The sequence below is a fragment of the Thunnus albacares genome, chromosome 10 (genome assembly GCF_914725855.1).
Source record: "Thunnus albacares chromosome 10, fThuAlb1.1, whole genome shotgun sequence".
In the NCBI taxonomy this organism is placed as follows: Eukaryota; Metazoa; Chordata; class Actinopteri; order Scombriformes; family Scombridae; genus Thunnus; species Thunnus albacares.
Window position 1 is genome coordinate 1,703,256 of NC_058115.1, and position 6,578 is coordinate 1,709,833.

A 6,578-nucleotide genomic window follows, 5' to 3' on the forward strand; every position below is an offset into this window, starting at 1 on the left:
GGCAGCCAATTACAGATTTAAAGGGGACGTATCATGCACATTTCCAGGTCTATATTTTAAATCTGGGGCTCTAATAGAATATTTTTGCATGATTTACAGTTCAAAATTCCTTATTTATTTTATAGTGACCCTTTATGTAGCCCCTCAGTTCAGCCCCTCTGAAACAGGCTGCTGTAGCTCCTGTCTCTTTAAGGCCCCCCTCCTGATAAGCCCACTCTGCTCTGATTGGCTAGCTCCTGTTGGCAGACTTACAGCTACATAAACAAACAATAGTAGCAGGATTGAGTTCTTTACTCAAAATGTCAACTTCCTAAATACATACACACATGTTTGAGCCCGAATCTGATCCAAAATATGTGAATGGACAACATGAACAACACATGGAAAAACCTTAAACAATCTTAGCAACAAAGGCTATGGAACGAATGGCCATTTGTGGGCATGTGCGAACAATCTGATGTCATCACGAGGAGGAAGTAGAGGTTGCAGTTGCAAATTAAGCATTCAGAGCAGGTTGAAGCTTTTGTCTTACAGGGAGCATTTCAACATATGTTAACCTCAAATTTTAGGACTGTACAAAAAACGAAAACAATTCAAAATTATTTATTTTTTGCAACTGGTATAAATATTCGTACATAGAGGGTGTTCTGGGTCAAATTTGACCCATGTTTATTCAAAAGGATTTTAAAGTCACTAGAGATGGTCAAATCAAGGTAAAGAATGGTCATGTGGAATCTTGAAACAGTGAAACTATAGATTGGCAGATCTGCATATTTTTGTCATTGGGACAGTGGGGACAGAGCTCAAGGGCGACCATGACACTGTCATGAGAACTACCTGTGTTCCCTTGCCAGTGTGTTCCTTGCTACACTTGCCTGGGTTCCCACTCAGATGGGCATCTGCACCTGCAAACAAGTAACAAATCAAATCCATCAATTCCCAGGCAACCAACATAGTGGTTGCCCAACATAGTCCTCCTTGTAGTGGAGGGCAGCTTTCATAAGACTATAAAAAGTACCTGGGTGCCTATTTCACTGATTTGGTGGAGTGGAAGGAGTCTGTTTCATCTTGGATCCGTTATGAAAAAGGAGACAGTGAGTTGAAAAGAAAGTATTAGAAGAAGAGGACAAAACAGAACGGAGGAAAGGCCCTTGTGACTTCTCTCATGCAAAGCGACACCACCTCCCCACATGCCAGACACAGCAACCAAAGCAGGACAGATAACATGAGGTCATTACATAGTGTGATTCTGAATGTATTTTCTCCATAAACAAATACTGCCAAACCCAAAGAACACACTCTCTCTGCTCTCTGAAAAATGAATGAAGGATAAATCACCCATTTATTAATGACTGATAAGATATCTGTGGAAGCATTATACATTTGTGATTCAAAATTTGGTATAGGAACTAATTATAAAGGGACACTTGAGCAGAGTCAAAAATGACCCGTTCCATAATATGAAGAGTCAGGATATGAACAGTATGTAAGGGTTAATGGCTGAGATTGTAGTTTCAAGCAGCCAAAATGAGATTCCTCTGCAGGATGTCTGAGGTCACCCTAAGGTGCAGAGGTCAGATATCCCAAACAAGACATCTGATCAGGATGTTCCCTCAGCCTTTATTTTGGGACTGGCCTGTATTTGCTCAAACAGCCTGCAATCACAGCTATTATTTAAGACCCTGACATTGGATGAGTACCATCTTTTTATTTGAGAATTTACAGGACAAACCAAATGAAAATGTGGGGAAATTAAAGTGTTGTGTCCTTCTTATCCAACTTATAAACATGAACACATCTTGTCCTACACCTTAGCTTGTTGAACGAGCCAGCAAACAAACATTCACCAGGGATGAGCAGGCTAGATAGCTAATTAGCTGCTTAGCACATTAAACAGAATGTAAACATACCTGCAAATGTCATTTTGGACCTTTTAGATGCTGGTTTGGTCGTTGTTCTTCAAAATCCCTGTTAGCAACACACTGCCTGTCAATAACTTCTAGCTACAGCAGCCAGCTGACACAAAAAGGAGCATTTCTGTTATTTCCCAAAATACCTGTTTGCTTCACTTTGATTATACAGAATTGTTAACAGTGTGTTTAAGATATCGTACATGTTTAAATTGTTTTCAACTGCGAAGACGAATAATTAAATAGGATTTCATTTGGACTTAAAAACAACATTTGGCTCTTCCACTACATGTAAGAGGACATTTGCATATTGTTAAAGCTTTCCCAAGGTTTTCTAGGTTAAATTCACAATATGGCATCCTGTCAACCCCCCAGTGTTTGAGATCTGTTGCAGCCCCCCGGCCTGTGAAAAAACCTGGTGCAACATGAAAATGAGTCGCCCAAGAACCATCAGCAACAAGAGATTACAGTCCTCAAAGTATTTATTTCTCACAATTATTATCAGACATACTGGCTTCAGGGTGGGCTAACAGAAATATAACAAACAAAATGTCATAGAATTGATCACCCCAAAACTATAGCTATACACATCTCTTACCTAAACTCCTTACTTACTACTTTTAAAAAACATGAGAGAATTAAACTAAATGCTACCATCCCTGTAGATCCCAGGTCTGGTGTAGATAACTGCATGATAACATTTACAATATTGTGCAAAGGTGTAGTTGGTAGGAGGTGAAGAGAGGAGAACCTGCAGGACCTTGGAGAATCTGCCCTTTAAACCTCGAGTCTGCTCCCTGGACTCAGCTGCATACTCAATCACACAATTATTCACTCAGCACATCAGAGAGGCTCACCTGCAGTTAATTACACACAGAGCCACCACAGGTTCACCAGAGAGGGAGAGGGATGAGGCTACTGTCACCTGAGGGGAGCTGTGGCTGGGGACACCACATAACAGCACTGACAATGGTGTACTGGCTGGCACACGGGTTGTCCCCTGTCTACTGTTTACACGTATGTAATTTTGAATAACATAGGTAAATACGTTCTGCCGCAGTTTGATATGGTGTGCTTTTGTCCATATATCCTACTCCTGTGTGCAGGCTGGTCCACAAAGGAATGAGGAAGATCAAATACCCCACCGCCCAGGATGTTGATGAAGTTGGTCACCAGTTCCAGCTCCTGACATCATCGAGGCAGTTCAGGACATTGACGCCCCCCCCCGGTGCCTCCACCACATCTAGTGAGGGGGGAGTTGAGTGTATCTGCTTGGAAGTACAGGCTGGCTGGACAACTCTCCGCCCCATCTGTGCCTACTGCTGGGTTACAGGAGCATGATTACTGTCTTTTTATTTGTTACTAGGCCCTCTTTTTTGTACGTATCTTGCCTTTGTTTTGTGGATGTTGTGTTAATTGCACGGGCACACAGATTTATTTTATCCTATTATTGTGTTCATCAAGCTTATTTATTGATCTTATTTATGAATCTGTATTCCACATACAGCACCCTGGTGTTCTTGATTCCTTTTGTTGCTGTACATTCTATTATTTCTCTGCCTGTTTGTGTGTTACTGTGCTGTGTGTATATCACACTGCTCCTAACAATTTGCCCCTAGTGGGATGAATAAAGTTGTTGGTATTGTACACTCTTGGAATTTGTACTATTTGATGGATATTTGTTAAAGGATTGCAAACTGGGATGTAAACATTAACCTTATTTATTTTGTTCAGCATTGAACTGTATTGACAATATGAACAAAGGCTTACCCAGAATACATAAATACCAACCCTGTGGTGGCACATAATACAATGTAATAAATTAAAGTTGAATCTGGGCTCTACTGTATTAACAAAAAACAATGACTCCAACTTAACTCTTTCGGACAAGTTCTTCAAAGTGGTCCAAAAAACATTCAGTCTGTGCATGAGTGGCCCTAAAGCGCTCATCCTCTTTCTCAGCCTCCTCCTCCAGCAGCTGCAACAGCTTGTTTCTCCTCCTTTTGGGGGGCTGGGGACAGGCTGAAGTGGAGGGCTCGCCATCCTGTGTCACATTTGTCCCCAGCTCTGCTGGTACCTCTTCCTCATCATCATCCTCCCCACTTGCTGGTCGGCAGGTGGCCACCACAGATGTGGAGAGAATCGGGCCACTTTCTTCAGGGGCCACATCATTCACTAATGCCTGGTTCTCCCCACTCCATGAATCCATTAGGACAGGAGGCACAATAGACGGCCTGCCCCCTGTGGCCTCATGCATTGGGGTAAACCAAGGCCAGGTGGCTGCTGTGGCTCCCCCTCTGTCTGTCACCATCCCCGTGGCAGGACATCTAAGCTCCTGAGGAATGGAAAGGTGAAAGGCTAAGGCATGACTCTCTTGAACAAGTACTCTCAAGAACAGCCAATGACATCACATATGCATCATTGGAAAGACAGCTTATCAACATATGAGATGAAACCACATCTACAACTAAAACAGTCATAAACAAGCTACATACCTTATATTTTCTTTTCAAGTTGTCCAATTTCTTAGCCAGTTGCGTGAGGCTAACGATGTCTTTCATGCCCATCTTCCATCAGTATTAGTCTGAGGAATGTAAAACAGGTTTGGTGTTAAAGGCTATTCTTTAAGTGCTCTCAATTATATTACTGGCATGCTTTGGCCATGTACTGTACAGATGTCAGTTTCATCTACCCAATAGGTTGTGTGTTTAAACTGCCTTTTTGGCCTCTGGACAGATATGACTCTATCACTCCTGAGCACCGTATCTGACACTGTATCATATATCACATTTGTAGAACACAGAAAAGTATTTCTTGTATTACATGTTAAGTGATATTTTTTTTTATATCTTTGCTTGGTGCTTTTCATTCAAGTTTATATTATTGAGCCTAATGATAACTGTAATACATTATCACAATCATGTATTACAGTGCATTAATCACTCACTCCCAGGTTTGTTTGGCAGTGTGTCGCCGCCCTGTGAACAAGTGGTCACATTCTGCTCTCAGTTTGATTAACTTGAGGGTCTCATCATCCGTCCCTGTAATACATGGGACTGTATTAGATTCCCGACAGTTCTACACCTGACAACATTTATTGAAGGTGTTAATCATTTCTATAAAATGAGGCATATCGGGGACGGATGTGCAGTAAGAATATTGAACCATTAAGCCTTAAATAGCGTGTACACCTACTAAACATTTTTCTACACACAGCATTCCCAGGCCCGCTCTGGCATTAATTTGCTAGTTCGTAGTAGCACAGACAGTTGTTATTGAGGAACATATTGCAATAAGAACGATCGTGGACCATTTACGTTTATGAACAGATCCTCCCACCATGCTTCAAAATGCGTGCCACATGTGCAAGGAGGTGCGGTATTTAAATGTCACGCGGCTTGATAAAAGACTTCCATGTAGGATACACCTGTGTTTCCTTGCTCTGAGCTCCTCCAGGAGCCTCCTCACTCCTCGTCTCCTCGAGGTGCATTTAAGGGATTGGAAAATCCTCCATGATGGCGGAGGGAGATTGGTTTCTGGGTCACGGAGGAGAGAGGATGCGAGGAAGCATAGAATTAGCGTAATGAAGAGCACTCACAGAGGGGATTGAAGCATGCAGTATAATACACACATATTCTATGTTGAAATAGATTGAACAACACAACTAACCTAAGTGCACTCAAACAAAGTTGAACTAGAAACTCTGTAAAGTCTAATGGCAGTCCTTTTAAAACAGCCAAATGAAGTAAGTTAACATTCACCGTTTTAACTTACATTTGGTTTGGAACTTCATTCAATCATTTGGTTAAATTTGGTGATTGCACCATATCTCATTGTCTGACCACTTGTGTGGCTGTTGTTGTGATGTCAATGTCTCAAATCTCAGTAAAGTGTAAAGGCATTGCAGATATGCCTTCTACCGCAGGCTTTATTTGATTTGCTCAGCTAGTAAAAAGAAAGAAGTTACTGTATGATCTAAGGCAGTGGTTGTCAGCCATTTCTTTTTATTGACCAGCTTTTATCTAATGACCTTTTATGGTTGTTTATGACTACTTCCCTTTTCATAACTCTTTCTTTTTTATTCCTTGTTCATAATCATGTTTGGTGTTGTTTTCTACTGTTGTTCTTTCTCTGCAAAGCACTTTGCAGTGGTGTTTTATGATATTAGTTGTTACAGACCCAGATATAAAGAGTCGTTAGGTCTACATTACGTCCCATCTAATCAGATTGAGTGTCAGATTTAGGGACCCACATGGGGATATGTTGGTTCTTGTTAGTGTAATGATAAAATGCAGAACTTTCTTATCTGTGCATAGAGAGATAAACAGGATCACAAGAATCATAATAGTCATTCTAATATTTTGTTTTTTTGTTTTGTTTTTCCCCAATTTGGAAGTGAAATGAAACAATTTCTTATTTTACTGTTGTTCACCTGGAACATTCTCAGGGATTCAGATAGAGGTCTCTGGTCCCAGTTTTGGGGGACACTAATCAAGGAGAGAGTTTAACTTTGGTAGCAGTTATGCCCTATAGGTAAGGTAATCCACCACTTTGGTCCAGATTGATATATCTCTAAGTATAAGTTGGATTGTCATGAAATTTGGCTCACGCATTCATGTTCAGCTGAAAAATGGATGACATTTCCATCTGCAGTTTCATGCCCCACAC

The 6,578-nt window shown here is 41.1% G+C and overlaps 1 long non-coding RNA gene across 1 annotated transcript; it reads left to right on the top strand.

Annotated features, from left to right (window-relative positions):
• Positions 1 to 2,426: 2,426 nt before the first annotated feature.
• LOC122990704 lies at positions 2,427 to 3,557 on the top strand. Its single transcript, XR_006405447.1, has 2 exons — positions 2,427 to 2,927; positions 3,017 to 3,557. It is a non-coding gene; the product is annotated as an uncharacterized LOC122990704 (long non-coding RNA).
• The last annotated feature ends 3,021 nt before the right edge of the window (positions 3,558 to 6,578 follow it).